The sequence below is a fragment of the Bufo bufo genome, chromosome 2 (assembly GCF_905171765.1).
Source record: "Bufo bufo chromosome 2, aBufBuf1.1, whole genome shotgun sequence".
In the NCBI taxonomy this organism is placed as follows: domain Eukaryota; kingdom Metazoa; phylum Chordata; class Amphibia; order Anura; family Bufonidae; genus Bufo; species Bufo bufo.
In genome coordinates, this window is record NC_053390.1 from 735314882 (window position 1) to 735332847 (window position 17966).

The window sequence follows — 17966 nt, forward strand, 5'->3', positions numbered from 1 at the left end:
GAGTTGGCAGCAGCATGAGGAGACCACAGAGTGGCAAGGTGACATAATGTAGATGACAGCATCAGAAGGAGAATAGCACAGAGTGGCATGTTGACATAGTGTGGAGATGGCAGTAGCATGAGGAGACCACAGAGTGGCACGGTGACATAATGTGGAGATGGCAGTAGCAGCAGGAGCATACCACAGAGTGGCAAGGTGACATAGTGTGGAGATGGCAGCAGCATGAGGAGACCACAGAGTGGCAAGGTGACATAGTGTGGATATGGCAGCAGCATGAGGAGGCCATAGAGTGGCAAGGTGACATAGTTTAGAGATGGCAGCTGCATCAGGAGACCACAAAGTGACCTGGTAACAGAGTTGGGCGGTGGGTGGTAATATCAGTACCCACTGAAGAAGGTGGGTGCAAGAAGAAGCACTTGGCATCAGATGTGTGGCATCAGATGGGTTGCAGCATCAGAGTAGTAGTTGAGGCAGGTAGTCAGAAGAAACCGGTTTCCTTTATCAAATTGTTGGTGTGGCACCATGGATGATCTAGTCTGATGCATCTGGAATTGGTGGTTGGAAATCCTGGCTGATCCACTCCTGATTCATCTTGACAAAGGTCAGTCTCTCCACATTTTGGGTGGACAACAAGCGAGTTCTCCTTGGGGTAACTATGGCCCCCCCCGCACTAAACACCCGCTCTGATGCCACACTACTGACCGGGCAGGACAGATTTTCCAGGGCAAACTCTGCAAGTTACGGACACAAATCCAGTTTAGCTACCCAGTAGTCCAGCGGAACTTCAATGTGGGGTGGCAGGGTGCTGTCCAAGCATGCCACCACCTGCTGGTTAAGGTCCTGCTCCAGGTCTACCTGCTGCTGCTGGTGAGTAGTTTTTTCACTATGCGGGTGAAGAAAGCTACTCATCAGCGACTGTAGACTCAGGCTGCTGCTGATGGTGCTGGTACTGCTCCTGCCACCCCACCCCTCCCCAGCAGCCATGGCAGTGAAACGTGCGCGCAGAGGATTCCCCCGGTCAGACCTGTGGGAGGATGGACGATGGCGCAGATAGGCAGCGGCCAACTGACTACATAGGATGCCTGTAGTAGTCCTCCCTGTCGGTGTGTGTAAAAAAGGGTGTGTGTGAAAAAGGCCCCCATTCTGGACCAGTAGCGAGGGTCCAACAAGGTGGAGAGCCAGAAGTCATCCCTCTGTCGATTAGTGACAATTTGGCTGTCACTACGTAAGCAAGTAAGCATGCATCGTGCCATTTGTGCAAGTGACTCGGAGGGACTCCCTGCCTCACTCTCCACTGCATACTGCCACGGTGTGTCCGGGTCCTCTGTCATCTTCCTCATCGCCCTGTAGCCCTTCTGGCTGCTCCTGCTCCTCCTGTCCTGTCAGCTGAGTATAAAAAACACCCATTTGGCTACACATTGCCTGTGCTCCAATATCCTCCTCCCCCCCCTCCTCCTCCTCTTCCAGTTCAGCCCCCACTGGGCTCATGTTGCCATGAGATCGAGGCGCCACGTCTCCTGTCCCCGAGCAGCCATTGTTACCAGCATCTGTTTCAGGATATGAAGCAGTGGAATGACATTGGTCATCCAGTAGTCCTGGCGACTGACAAATAACGTGGCGTCCTCAAAGGGCCTGAGCAAACGGCAGGTGTCACACATGAGCTGTCACTGGCTTACATCGAAGTTGCACAGTGGGGTACTCCTATCCGCTTGCATCATCAGTAAATCGTTGATGGCTTTTCTCTGTTCGTATTCTGGGTTCAACATATGGAGGGTGGAATTCCAACGGGTGGAAACGTCGCATATCAGACTATGTTGGGGGATGCTTTGTGGTATAGGAGTGGCTGAAGTGCATGCAAAGTTTCCTGCCCATTTTTAGGATGTCTTGCAGATGGGTGGAAGACTTCAGGAACCGCTTGACAACCAGATTGAACATGTGTGCCATGCAGGGCGCATGGCTGAGCTTCCTTGAAGCAGTGCCGACATCATGTTCTTTCCGTTGTCGGTCAGCATGGTTCCAATTTTCAGTTGTCTCGGAGAAAGCCAGGATTCGAATTCTTGATGCATCACATGGAGTAGTCACTCCCCTGTGTGACTCAGTTCGCCAAGGCAAACCAGGTGCAGAACAGGTGACACCGCCGAGCCCTGCACATGTGGTATGCTGGAGGGGCACTGTGACTTGTCCCTACAGTGGAGGGTGAGGACATGGTGGAGGATGAGGAGGCAGAGGCAGACATTGTCAAAAAGGAATAACCGCATGGGACTCTCCACCTCGGCTCGGCACAAGCCATCAGTTCTCTGAAAAGTGTGGAGTCCACTTGGAAAGGGAGGGGCTGCAGCAACAGCAACTTGGACAGGAGCACGTTCAGCTTCTGCACCGTTGGATGCGTGCACGCATACTGCTGTCTCTTGGCAATCGCTTCGGTGATCAATTGCTGATGGAATGACTGACGAGGAGTAGGAGGAGTAGGAGCATCTGGACCAGAAGAAGATAGTAATGACAGACAGCCCCCTTCGGCTGAGATGGTGGAGCCTTGACTGCCTAAACCTGGTGCGTGCCACTGGCTGATGCAGCGGTTGCTGGGGCAGGCTGGACCACTACATCGGAGCCACGGTTCTCCCAGGCTACTGTATGGCTATGCTGCATATGTTGATGCAGGGCCGTAGTGTCAACATAGGCACCCTGGCCACGCTTCACCTTCTGCCCACAGATGCGACATATGGCCATGTTCACCTCCTCTGGCGCTTTGAAAAAAACCTGCCACACCGCGAGTAGGTGATTTCACCCTCAACAGTCCGCACTGTCCGCATCCTCCGTGAACCCCTGCACCACTACTTCCCGGGCAGGTAGGCTGCTGCGATGCAGGTAGTCTTCCCTGTGCACGTTTGGCTCCCGACCTCCCACTGCTGCCACCCTGCTCACTCCTGGCCACGCTAGCGACTTGCTGGCTCAGCCGCTGCCTGTCGGGTAAGCTGCCACCCTCTTCTCCTGATGATGACGAAGCCCCTTCTTCACCCAGCTCCCAACTGCGATCGGCTTCATTATCATCGAGTAGTGTCTGCACATCACTGATGTCCTCCTAAGCGGCCTCTGGGTCAGGAGCCTGACCACTCGCAACACAAGCTCCCGTGCCACTCTCCTCATCACTACTTGCCTGCCTAGCGGAGGAAGTGGCGAAAGTCTCCTCCACAACTTGGCTGGGCAGTAGCTGCTGACTGTCCTCTAGTAGCTCATCATGCCTGAAAAGTGAAGCTGAGCCCACTGCATGTAGTACTTCTTGCAGTGATGGAACAGAAAAGGCCAGAGGCAGGTTGAGGACAGGTGAGGGCACAGGTCCTGCTCCCAGGCTATGCCAACTAAGGGTTGTGTCTGACGAACCCACCGACTGTTGGCTAAAGTTGTCTGATGTCACTTGGGATTACGTGGATGACCGAGTTAACCAATCAAGAACCGCAGGGTTGCTGGTCAAGACACGACCTCTAGATCACACCGGGAGCTCAAGCCTCTCGCTGCGACTACAGCTGCCACAATCCTGTCATGGCCTTTCGTGTTGCTGTGAGAGCATGCGGTGGCAGTGTCTCGGCCTTCTGGGTGATTGCCGTGACATGGTTGCCACGCATGCTGTTGCCGGTGGTAACGTGTGGCTTAGTTTGCTTGTGTGTGCACTTCCCCTTTTAGTGGCTTCTATGCTCTGTCTGGTGTTGGAAGGGTCAACTCCCTTCCTAGTGTTTTGTGAACACTGGGTTTATGTGTTTGTGGGTGTGGCTGCTTGGGCTATTTAGTCTCTGCTGGAATCCTGTAGCTCGGGGTTCCTCCAGCCTTGGTGTATGCTGGTGGTTCACGGTTCCTGGCTTTTACCATCTTTCCAGTGAGGGCAACCCTTGTGGTCATACTGTCATGGCGGGGAGTGGGGGAAACCCCCCACTGTGCGGTGTCAGAGGGTAAAAGGGGATCAGCCTGGCCAAAAGGAGTAATAAGGGAGCAGGTCACCTCCTACAGCGTCCCTAATACTCTCCCTGACTCCTCACCTTATGAGCGGACCCCGATGGTGGGATGGTTCGTACCCTGCATACCTAATATCCTGAGTCGCCCTGGAAATCCCTCACTAAGGAGCAGGGGAGAGACGACCTGTTCATCCCAGTCATGGAGGAACAGGAGTCTCTATCTGAGGCCAGGCTGCAAGGAGAGGGGAACACATACAGCTTAGGAGCTGGCAGGTAAGCGAAACCAACAACACACTTTCCTGCCACAGACACACTGACTGGAACCCGTGCACAAGTGCTAGTGTCCACACCAACATTAAAGGACACGGCACACACCACCAACAACACAGGAACCCAGGACACCATAGCTGCAATAACATAGTCAACATGACACCAAACACCACCAGACATGTAACACCAAGATAAACACATAAACCCAGTGTTCACAAAACACTAGGAAGGGAGTTAACCCTTCCAACACCAGACAGAGGAAGAAAGCCACTAAAAGGGGAAGTGCACACACAAGCAAACTAAGCCACACGTTACCACCGGCAACAGCATGCGTGGCAACCATGTCACGGCAATCACCCAGAAGGCCATGACAAACCTCTTCCTCTGTTGTGACCTCTGCTTGTGCCAGAAACATTCAGGCCTCTGCCACTACTCTGTGCATGGCCTGGCACTTCTCTGCCTGACATACTTGTAGCTGAACTAAACAAATGAAATGGAAATTAAAACACCCCTAAAACGACAATTTTTTTTTTTCCTTTTTGTACTGAAATAGGCCACTAAATGCTTTCACCACAATTAACTGCTGAAATGTACTAAGAATATATTTTTCTTGTTGTACTAAAATATGACCCTATACGCTTTGACTAGAAAAGAATTAGAGTGAACTGCGTATATATATTTCTTGAAGTACTGAAATACGCCCCTATACACTTTCACCAGAAATAACTGCAGCAGTGAACTGAGAATATATATTTCTTATTGCACTGAAATTGACCACTATATGCTTTCAACAGAAATAACTGCAACAGTGCAGTGCGTATATATTTTTCTCTTTTTACTGAAATACGCCCCTATAAGCTTTCACCAGAAATAACTGCAGCAGTGAACTGAGAATTTATATTTCTTGTTGCACTGAAACTTGCTAAAGAGTGAGGTGCGTATATATATTTCTTGCGGTACTGAAATACGGATCTATATGCTTTCACCAGAAATAACTGCAGAAGTGAACTGAGAATATATATTTGTTATTGGACTGAATTAGGCCACTATAAGCTTTGACCAGAAAAAAAAATAGAGTGAAGTGCGTATATATATTTCTTGAAGCACTGAAATACGCCCCTATAAGCTTTCAACAGAAATAATTGCAGCAGTGAACTGAGAATATATATTTCTTGTTGGACTGAAATATGCGACTATATGCTTTGACCAGAAAAAGATTTGAGTGAAGTGTGTTGTAAGGGATCGTCTCTTTTCAGGGGGTCACACTCACAGATATCTCGCCAGACAACGGATTTTCATGTCCAAACTGTGCATTTATTTTGGCACTCTTCTCATACAGGATAGTCCAGTTATACATCACTGGGTGGGGTGAGGTTCCCGCACCGCCAACGCTTAAAACACAAATAAACTTCTGCCCGTCTAGGCACTACCTAAACAAAATACGTCCCTACTAGTGTTGGGCGAGCATGCTCTGCCGAACACTAATTTTACTCGAGCATCGCAAGGCTTGTGGACACTGAGGCTTTCCGCAGCCTGATGTCGGTGGCCGTCCCGCGTTACTCTGTCCCCAGCAGCCAATATTTTTCACGGTGTGCAGTCCTAGCCTTACACCAGCATGTGTCCCGTAACATCACTCGTGCCCTGACCAATGCAGTTATTTGGAAGGTCCACTTAATGACTGACACATGGACAGGGATGATACATTTCCCTGACGGCATTTCCCTGACTCCTTCTCCTCCTCCGCCTCCTCCACTTCCACCTCTGAATTATCATCTTGCAGCACCAGTCAGACATCTGTAGCTGGAAGCAGCTGGAAGCAGTGTAGCACTGCAGTGAGGAAGCGGCAACAGGCCGTGCTTAAACTGATCTGCTTAGTTGACAAACAGCACACCGCCGCAGAGCTGTTGCAGGGGAAAAGGGACCAGACTAAGCTGTGGCTCTCGCCACTCAACCTAGAACCAATCTTGGTTGTAACCTTGTCGCACTCTGTTGTAGCATGGAGTAGGGTTCCCGCCCCAATTAAGCATAAATAAAGAAAACTCCAGCTTAATTTGCAAGTTAGTGTTATTTTTATTGGAATTGCGGCTTCAGCGTAACGTTTCGGCCTATTGGCCTTCTTCAGACTGCCGTAAAATATAAGATATATTGTTACAGTATATATTACATACCATCGGGAGAACATATACATCATATTTTCATGTACAGGAATATATATATATATATATATATATATATATATCTCATAGAATTTCATCTATTAATTATACATATGGCTCAAAAATTCATCTCAAAAATCAAGGGGAAATCTCAAATCCAAGAGACCCCATATCATGTATCACCATGGTTCTCATGATGAGGGTTAGTCGATCAATATCACAGATCAGTCCTTGCAGAATGGATAAAGTGGACCTGGCAACGCAATATATAAAGCTGGTCATCATCATATCATAACCATCACCTTAGCTAGGACATATCACTTAAGGAAAATAACATGGACACCACATAATTAGTATGGTCAAACTATTACTATCACCGCAAAAAGGTATCATAGATAGAGAATAACTCTCTGGTGCAGATAACATATAACTATAGTGTGTTATCCTAGGGGCTGCATGACCTACCGGCGTCCGGAACACGCTTACCTAATGCCGCTGGTGATGTTGAGGAGAAATTGGCGCTCTGTGACAGCAGAGGTACCGCTGGTGAGAGTGGCGCTAGTAAGAGAGGGAATCGGCTGATATTTGAAGGCAGCCCGCGTCTCTGCCTCATGGACCTCACTTCCGGTGTCGGCCGTGAAACCGGAAGTGAGGTAATGGTGGAACGCACGTGGAACGCAAGGAACTTCCGGTTTCGGCCCGCGAAACCGGAAGTGAGCAGGGCAGAGTAGTGCGATCACATGGCTTATGTCATGCAGTCATGTGATCCCTGGTTGCGATCCTCATGCAGACTGTAGCTAATGAAAGACGGTATATATTCAATACAAACTATATTATATTCAGACTATATAAATGAAGGAGGGGCTAAAAAGGGATATGGGAAAAGAAAACATGAATATGGTACAAATAGAGTATAAATAGAGTATAGCGTAAGAGGGATAGAAGAACCTGATGTGGTTGAGAGCAAAAGATAATGCAAGGAGAAATAAACAACCAGCAAGACAGGGGAAAAGTACGGGAGGAGACCAGAAAAATAGAAGGCAAAGAAAAGGGGGGAGGAGACGGGGAGCAGTATAAGTCAGTGTCAAAGGATACTATGCGGCATTAGGAGGGGTCCCGGATCGTCAATAAGCCTGTGAAGGGAAGATGTCGAGTGAATCTCTTTCATTTCAAGATGAAGAAGTAAACACCATCCTGTCAAAAGTAACTCTCTCAAGCGAGTTTCTCCAGACTCCTAGCTCTGAGTTCAAAACAAGGGACCTAGAACGTGAGTCCAGAAAACTACTTAACTATGAGTTACACTGTGTGACGATGGCAGAATACTTAAAAGTGAAACGGATCCCAAGGGGTCTACGGATACGAACCAGACCAACTTTCTTTAAAGATGACAAAGAATATTGCAGTAAGTTCGAGCAAATCCTTAATAAATGCTCCTTCGATATTATGACATTAACTTTGACTTTTCTACAAAAAGCGATAATGGACACGCAGGATCTCATCAAAACCACAGAGAACCAACTACAAGTGATCCTGACGCCGGAGGAATATTCAAAAACACAAGACAATATCAACGCCACACTGGTACAACATCGGAAAGACGTGGAAGGTATGAAACGTAGTAAATTTCTACGAGACACAGAAGACTACCGCCTAAATAGGGTATATCTATGGCCAGACACATCATTTCGTCCACAAAACACGCGATGGCGTTCCTCATCGGCTGATTCATCTAATTCAGGATCAGGTATAGATCCCCAGCGCGGCCCAAGACCACCGGAATATCGCCCGACCCGATCGACACGAAGAGGCAACAGAGGGGGACCTCCCTCTGGACCCAATATGGCACCTATGACGACTAGATCTCAGGTAACGCAATCACTGGTTATCAATATATCATCCCAATCACTAAGCCCCACTCATATGTCTTTACTAGAAAAAGGTTTATCTTTCTGTCCGGCATACACACTGAACACATTTCAGTTAGAACTAGACCTACAACGGTTATTTAGGAATCTCAGGTTAAAGGTACATTTTGACACTATACCAATTCCCAAAAAAATCCCCACAGAAGCTCCAACAGCACTTATTTCTCTAAACGACCTAAAGTTGCGCAAAAAATGTACCTACATGCCACCAAAGAATTACCCACCCGTTGAAACATTTATCAAATTAGTTCAGAGAGATGTAGATCACTTCAGGAAGGATATAGAACATGGTAACCTCAAATTTAACAATAACCTTTCAAACACAGACAGACAAACATTGAGGAACATATCAGACTTGAAAGGAGTGGTTTTTAAACCAGCTGACAAAAGAGGAGCACTGGTTGTGATGGACAAAGAGAAATATATATCTGAGATCATGCGCCAACTAGGCGACACTGAGGTTTACCAACAATTACCTAACAATCCCACTCCATCCATTGCCAATAGAATTCACACCACGCTCCAGCAATATAGGGAAGATAAAACAATAGACGAAAATATCATTAATTTTCTGACAAACCATCATCCGATTACCCCAGTGTTTTACATTCTACCCAAAATCCACAAAGATCTACATAACCCACCAGGGCGTCCGATAGTTGCTTCCACTGACTCCATCTTATCACCCATATCCATCTTCCTAGAGAAAATTCTAACACCCGAAATTAAAAAAACCAAATCCTTCCTGTTGGATACCACCTCCTTTTTGGACATCATCCGTAACTTAGATCCTCTCCCCAGTAATACACTCTTTGTCACATGGGACGTTGCCAGTCTGTATACATCACACAAAGGGACTATCAGCAGTAAGAAAAATACTAACAAAGGCAGAGAAACACCCAAAAATAGTATAATTGTGTATGGACCTCTTAGACATTATTTTACATAACAATTTTTTCATCTTCCAAGACCATTTTTACCTTCAAAAACAAGGAACGGCTATGGGATCAAATGTAGCCCCACCATATGCCAATGCCTACATGGCAGATTTTGAGGAGACACATCTATACCATGATATATGCTTCAATTTACACGTCATCCTATGGAAAAGATACATAGATGACATCTTCTGTATCTGGAATGGCACGACAGATACTCTACTTGATTTTCATAACTACATCAATTCAATCACCCCGGAACTACAATTTACCATCAATTACGACCCAATATTTATCAATTTTCTAGACACAATCGTGCAGAAAAATGAGGTTGGGATGATTTCAACTGATTTATATAGAAAACCCACAGATAGAAACAATCTCTTACATTTTACCAGTTTTCATCCGACCAGTACAAAAAAATCTCTCCCCACCTCTCAATTCCATAGGATACAAAGAATAGTACAAACCAATCCCCTGGCAACAAAAAGGATAGAAGAGATGCGAGAGCGCTTTCTAGAAAGAGGATATCCCCCAAAATTTCTCCAACCCACCGTTCGTGAAAGTCGACCCACACCTGCCCCTTCAAAAAGAATTCCGTTTGTCCACACATTCCACCCATGTGCCCGCAAAGTACAAAATATTATACAAGGTCATTGGCATCTCCTCAAAAAAGCATATCCCAAGATAGAAGAGTTTAACAATCCCATCCTAATGTGCAATAGACGTCCGAGAAATCTAAAAGACATACTGGTAAGGGCAGACATAGGTTCCATAACACGCATCCCAAGACAATTGTTCCTCAGAACCCAAAAGAAAGGTACCTTCCCGTGCCTTCATTGTACCCAATGCTCCCACGTACTGAAGGGGGCAAATATTCAGCATCCGCAATCAGGCAAATTAATTCCAATCCACGATTTTTTCAGCTGCGACTCAGATTTCGTCATCTATCTTCTAAAATGCCCGTGTGGCCTCGTGTACGTGGGAGAAACCACACAAACCATCAGAAACAGAATTTGTCAGCACAAATCCAACATTAGAAAACAGAACCTTTTACTTCCAGTCCCTTGGCATTTCCATCAGGCAACACATAACATCTCCCAATTAAAATTCCAAGTCATAGAACACGTTCCTGCATCCAGACGTGGGGGGGATAGAGTAAAGCGTCTGAAATTAAGAGAAGCATATTGGATTCACAGACTGGAAAGTTTAGAACCCAAAGGTTTGAATAGAGAGTACGAAATTCAGAGTCTATTATAATCATTTTATATATCAAACCGTATCTATAGTAATAATAATTCCTTTCTCTCTTCCCTTCACAGGCTTATTGACGATCCGGGACCCCTCCTAATGCCGCATAGTATCCTTTGACACTGACTTATACTGCTCCCCGTCTCCTCCCCCCTTTTCTTTGCCTTCTATTTTTCTGGTCTCCTCCCGTACTTTTCCCCTGTTATGCTGGTTGTTTATTTCTCCTTGCATTATCTTTTGCTCTCAACCACATCAGGTTCTTCTATCCCTCTTACGCTATACTCTATTTATACTCTATTTGTACCATATTCATGTTTTCTTTTCCCATATCCCTTTTTAGCCCCTCCTTCATTTATATAGTCTGAATATAATATAGTTTGTATTGAATATATACCGTCTTTCATTAGCTACAGTCTGCATGAGGATCGCAACCAGGGATCACATGACTGCATGACATAAGCCATGTGATCGCACTACTCTGCCTTGCTCACTTCCGGTTTCGCGGGCCGAAACCGGAAGTTCCTTGCGTTCCACGTGCGTTCCACCATTACCTCACTTCCGGTTTCACGGCCGACAGCGGAAGTGAGGTCCATGAGGCAGAGACGCGGGCTGCCTTCAAATATCAGCCGATTCCCTCTCTTACTAGCGCCACTCTCACCAGCGGTACCTCCGCATTATGCTGTCACAGAGCGCCAATTTCTCCTCAACATCACCAGCGGCATTAGGTAAGCGTGTTCCGGACGCCGGTAGGTCATGCAGACCCCAGGATAACACACTATAGTTATATGTTATCTGCACCAGAGAGTTATTCTCTATCTATGATACCTTTTTGCGGTGATAGTAATAGTTTGACTATACTAATTATGTGGTGTCCATGTTATTTTCCTTAAGTGATATGTCCTAGCTAAGGTGATGGTTATGATATGATGATGACCAGCTTTATATATTGCGTTGCCAGGTCCACTTTATCCATTCTACAAGGACTAAACTGTGATATTGATCGACTAACCCTCATCATGAGAACCATGGTGATACATGATATGGGGTCTCTTGGATTTGAGATTTCCCCTTGATTTTTGAGATGAATTTTTGAGCCATATGTATAATTAATAGATGAAATTCTATGAGATATATATATATTCCTGTACATGAAAATATGATGTATATGTTCTCCCGATGGTATGTAATATATACTGTAACAATATATCTTATATTTTACGGCAGTCTGAAGAAGGCCAATAGGCCGAAACGTTACGCTGAAGCCGCAATTCCAATAAAAATAACACTAACTTGCAAATTAAGCTGGAGTTTTCTTTATTTATTCAACCTAGAACCAGGCATGGTTGTGTCTGATAATGGCCGTAACTTGGTGGCGGCTTTGGAGCTCGGCAAGCTCACACACATACCATGCCTAGCCCACATCTTCAACCTAGTGGTTCAGCGGTTTCTCAAAACCTACCCCAATTTGCCTGAGCTACTGGTGAAGGTGTGCCGCGTGTGTGCCCATATCCGCAAGTCATCGACAGCTTCCGCCGGTCTGGCAACGCTGCAGCAGCGCTTGCATTTGCCAGCTCACTGACTGTTGTGTGACGTGAGCACGCGCTGGAAGTCCACGTTCCAAATGTTGGCTAGGCTTTGTGAGCAGCAGAGGGCAGTAGGGCAATACCAGCTGCAACATGGTCGTCGCCTTTGCAGTCAGCTTCCGTTCTTCCCAAGCGACGAGTAGGCATTGATGTCTGACCTCTGTGCGGTTTTATGCAACTTTGAGGAATCAACACAGATGGTGAGCGGCGATAATGCTATTATCAGCGTAACCATCCCACTTCTGTGTCTAGGATTGTGGAACATCTAAAATCCCATGGATTGCAAGATGAAAAACAACATGGGTTTACTTCAGGGAGATCATGTCAAACAAATCTTATAGATTTTTTTGACTGGGTGACTAAAATAATAGACGGTGGAGGTGCAGTAGATATCGCATATCTAGATTTTAGTAAGGCTTTTGACACTGTCCCACATAGAAGACTTATCAATAAACTGCAGTCATTGAGCATGGACTCCCATATTGTTGAGTGGATTAGGCAGTGGCTGAGTGACAGACAACAGAGGGTTGTAGTCAATGGAGAACATTCAAAACAAGGTCATGTTACCAGTGGGGTTCCACAGGGATCTGTACTGGGACCAATTTTGTTTAATATCTTCATAAGTGATATTGCAAAAGGCCTCGATGGTAAGGTTTGTCTTTTTGCTGATGACACAAAGATATGTAACAGGGTTGATGTTCCTGGAGGGAAACGCCAAATGGAAAAGGATTTAGGAAAACTAGAAGAATGGTCAGAACTCTGGCAACTGAAATTTAATGTGGATAAGTGCAAGATAATGCACCTGGGGCGTAAAAACCCAAGGGCAGAATATAGAATATTTGACACAGTCCTGACCTCAGTATCTGAGGAAAGGGATTTAGGAGTAATTATTTCAGAAGACTTAAAGGTGGGAAGACAATGTAATAGAGCAGCACGAAATGCCAGCAGAATGCTTGGATGTATAGGGAGAGGTATAAGCAGTAGAAAGAGTGAAGTGCTTATGCCGCTGTACAGAACACTGGTGAGACCTCACTTGGAGTATTGTGCGCAGTACTGGAGGCCATATATCCAGAAGGATATAGCTACTCTAGAGAGAGTTCAGAGAAGAGCTACTAAACTAGTACATGGATTGCAGGATAAAACTTACCAGGAAAGGTTAAAGGACCTTAATATGTATAGCTTGGAAGAAAGAAAAGACAGAGGGGATATGATAGAAACTTTTAAATACATAAAGGGAATCAAAGGAGGAGAGCATATTTAAAAGAAGAAAAACTACCACAAGAGGACACAGTTTTAAATTAGAGGGGCAAAGGTTTAAAAGTAATATAAGGAAGTATTACTTTACTGAGAGAGTAGTGGATGCATGGAATAGCCTTCCTGCAGAAGTGGTAGCTGCAAATACAGTGAAGGGGTTTAAGCATGCATGGGATAGGCATAAGGCTATCCTTCATATAAGATAGGGCCAGGGACTATTCATAGGATTCAGATATATTGGGCAGACTAGATGGGCCAAATGGTTCTTATCTGCCGACACATTCTATGTTTCTATGTCTACTAAAATGCTCGCTGCTCACAATTAAGGCGGGCGCTTTGCATGTGGAAGAGGTGGAAATGGGGGGAAGACAGTACACAGGGTGATAGCCAGACCACCCTCAGTTCGTCTTCTCAGCGCAAATTGGATAATGATGTTGAGGAGGAGGAGCAGGAGACGGTTGCCTCTACTACAGAGGGTAGTACCCATGGAAGTTTTATTCCATCTGTTCAGCGTGGATGGGTAGAAGAGGAGAAAGAGAATGAGGAGATTAAGAGTCATCCTCCTGATGAGGACAGCAGAGTCTGTTGGGACTCTGGCACACATGGCTGACTTTATGTTAGGCTGCCTATCCCATGACCCTCGCGTTGTATGCATTTTGGCCAACAACAATTATTGGTTGTTTACCATTCTCGACCCCCGCTACAAAGATAACTTCTCATTTCTCATTCCTGTGGTGGAGGGGATATGAGGGGAACACACAGCAGTTCCAACAGAGGCAGGGCAACACTCTCCAAGGCCTGGGATAGTTTTATGACACCCCGCCAGCACCCTCAACCTGATGCGTGGCCTAGTGTCACAAGGAGGGAAACATTTTGGAAGATGATGGAGTACGTAGCAGACCGTGTCAGCATCCTCAGTGATCCCTCTGTGCCTTACAACTATTGGGTGTCCAAGCTGGACACGTGGCACAAACTGTTTTTGAGGGTCACCAGCAGGCCCTCGCCCATAATGTTTTTGAGGGTCACCAGCAGGCCCTTGCCCATAATGTTTTAGAGGGTCACCAGCAGGCCATCACCCCTAATGTTTTAGATAGTCAGATCAGCAGAAGGCACTCGCCCCTAATGTTTTAGAGGGGCAGCTCAACAGCAGACCCTCACCCCTAATGTTCAGATGGTCAGGTCAGCTCAGCAGCATACCCTTGCTCCAAATGTTTTAGATGGTCAGATCAGCAGCAGTCACTCGCCCCTAATGTTTTATAGGGTCAGCTCAGCAGCAGGCCCTCGCCCCTAATGTTTTAGATGGTCAGATCATCAGGCCCTTGCTCCAATAGTTTTTGAGGGTCAGCAGCAGGCCATCAATCATAATTTTTCAAGGGTGTGTAGGATGCCCTCCTTTATGTGTAATAAAAGGTGTATTGTAGTGCCGGATCCTTGTAATTTTTGGCAGCCCTTTCACTTAGTGCATAGGCTTTATAAGTGTAGGAGTCCCATTATCTGAACAATTGTACTACAATGTGAATGAGGCCCTCCTTTATGTGATATACGGGTTGTATCGGAGTGCCTCTTCCTTGTAATTTTTGGCAGCACTTGCACTTTATATACAAGTAAATGTACAGGAAAGTTTCCTAACAATTTTACCTCTAAAATCGATTTTATCTTTGGTTTTGTGCGTATTATTGTCAGTCTGTAAAAGTGGTGTACTACTCGGACAACATAGTTCCCAGCAGCAACCTGGGAGTCCAAGATGCATCCAGACATCCTCCCCATGTTGTTCCCGAACGATTTCAGTGGTGTTTCCATCAATTTCTGACCTTTTCCTGTGAACCAGACACCCTCCCCTCTTCAGAGCAGGGAGTGCCTGGTTTAATGCTCTGGTTCTCTCTTTGACTTCCATTGTGCTCGTGTGCTCTGTAGATGACCTGAGCATCCCGAGGTGTTCTACTCGAGCACCCCAGCACTTTGGTTCTCGACCAACACTAGTCCCTACCTCACTCGTAGAGCAAAGTTCACACATGAACATTATATGAGACTTCCCTCATCCAACATCAATCCTTCAGCCTCCAGGCTGTGGCAATTCCAGTACCTTTTTAGGGCATTGTGGTCCAGTAGTCCTCCCGACTCTGACCTAGTGACCCTCTTTCTACAGGCGTCACTGCATCCCCCAAACTTCAAGCTATAACCTAGCCTTGTGGACCCTCAGCCTTGCTAGCTGAGACCACACACCCAGAGCCTCAGCAGGACTCTGCTTCACAAACAATCTTTCTCTTCCTCCTCAGACTGACACCGGGAGGTGCTTTATGTCGGCCTGATTACAGCAGGCCTTACCTGCGATCACCTCAGGCGAAAGAAAAACATGCCCTGGAATGAGGGGGTGGATTGGGAGATCCCACTTCCAAACCTACCGTCCCAATCCAATAAAATCAAGCCCTGAATAAATAAAGAAAATAGCTTCAGCAACTAGGTTTGCCGAAGTCAGTGCCATCTTCCTGGACTTTACTTATCTCACCTAGGTGAAATATACACCCCTTCCAGGGCTTCACCGTACACATCACTGTTCACAATACCACAGCGTATATATATTTCTTGAAGTACTGAAATACGCCCATATATGCTTTCACCAGAAATAACTGCAACAGTGCAATGCATATATATATTTTTCTTTTTTTACTGTAATACACCCCTATACGCTTTTAACAGAAATAACTGCAACAGTGCAATGCGTATATATTTTTCTTTTTTTAATGAAATACGCCCCTATATTCTTTCAGCAAAAATAACAGCAGAAGTGACCTGTCAATATATATCTCTTGTTGGAATGAAATACGCCTGTAACGGACAGTTTCCGCAGACAAGGGATTAAAATATTCACTTGAATCGGTTCAGGGGTTTAAAAGTTAGTATATGGCCCATAATCCTGGGGCAAGAGGCCAGCAGCCAGTCCTCTCCAAAACCCAGTGGCGAGGTCGGTTTCGCCACAACGCCCCTATATGCTTTCACCAGAAATAACTGCAACAGTGCAGTGCGTATATATTTTTCTTTTTTTTACTGTAATACGCCCCTATACGCTTTCACCAGAAATAACTGTAGAAGTGACCTAACAATATATATTTCTTGTTGGAATGAAATAGGCCACTATATGCTTTAACCAGAAAACAATTAAATAGTGAAGTGCGTATATATTTTTCTGGTAGTACTGAAATACACCCCTATATGCTTTCACCAGAAATAACTGCAACAGTGCAGTGTGTATATATTTTAATTTTTTTACTGTAATACGCCCCTATACTCTTTCACCAAAAATAACTGCAACAGTGCAGTGCATATATATTTTTCTTTTTTTAATGAAATACATCCCTATACCCTTTCACCAGAAATAACTGCAGAAGGGACCTGAGAATATATATTTCTTGTTGAAATGAAATAGGCCACTATACGCTTTCACTAGAAAACAATTAAATAGTAAAATGCGTATATATTTTTCTGGTAGTACTGAAATACGCCCCTATACGCTTTCACCAGAAATAACTGCAACAGTGCAGTACATATATATTTTTCTTATTTTACTGAAATACGCCCCTATACACTTTCAACAGAAATAACTGAAACAGTGCAGTGCATATACATTTCTCTTTTTTTACTGAAATACGCCCCTATACGTTTTCAACAGAAATAACTGCAACAGTGCAGTACATATATATTTTTCTTATTTTACTGAAATACGCCCCTATACACTTTCAACAGAAATAACTGAAACAGTGCAGTGCATATATATATATTTCTTTTTTTACTGTAATATGCCCCTATTTGCTTTTAACAGAAATAACTGCAACAATGCAGTGCGTATACATTTTTATTTTTTTAATGAAATACGCCCCTACATGCTTTCACCAGAAATAACTGCAGAAGTGACCTGAGAATATATATTTCTTGTTGGAATGAAATAGGCCACTATACGCTTTAACCAGAAAACAATTAAATAGTGAAGTGCATATATATTTTTCTGGTAGTACTGAAATACACCCCTATATGCTTTCACCAGAAATAACCAACAGTGCAGTGCATATATATTTGTATTTTTTTACTGATATACTCCCCTATACGCTTTCACTAGAAATAACTGCAACAGTGCAGTGCGTATTTTTGTCTTTTTTTTTACTGAAATACGCCCCTGTATACTTTCACCAGAAATAACTGCAACAGTGCAGTGTGTGTATATTTATATTTTTGGACTGAAATACGCCCCTATATACTTTCACCAGAAATAACTGCAACAGTGCAGTGCGTATATCTTTTTCTTGTTGGACTGAAATACGCCCCTATATGCTTTCACCAAAAATAACTGCAACAGTGCAGTGCGTATATATTTTCTTTTTTTTACTGTAATACTCCACTATACGCTTTCAGCAGAAAAAAACTGCAACAGTGCAGTGCATATATATATATATATATATATATATATATTTTTTTTTTTTTTTTTTTTTTTTTACTGTAATACGCCCCTATATGCTTTGACCAGAAATAACTGCAACAGCGCAGTGCGTATATAATTTTCTTGTTGTACTGAAATACGCCTCTATACGCTTTCAACAGAAATAACTGCAGAAATGAAATGCGTATATATTTTTCTTGTCGTACTGAATAAGAT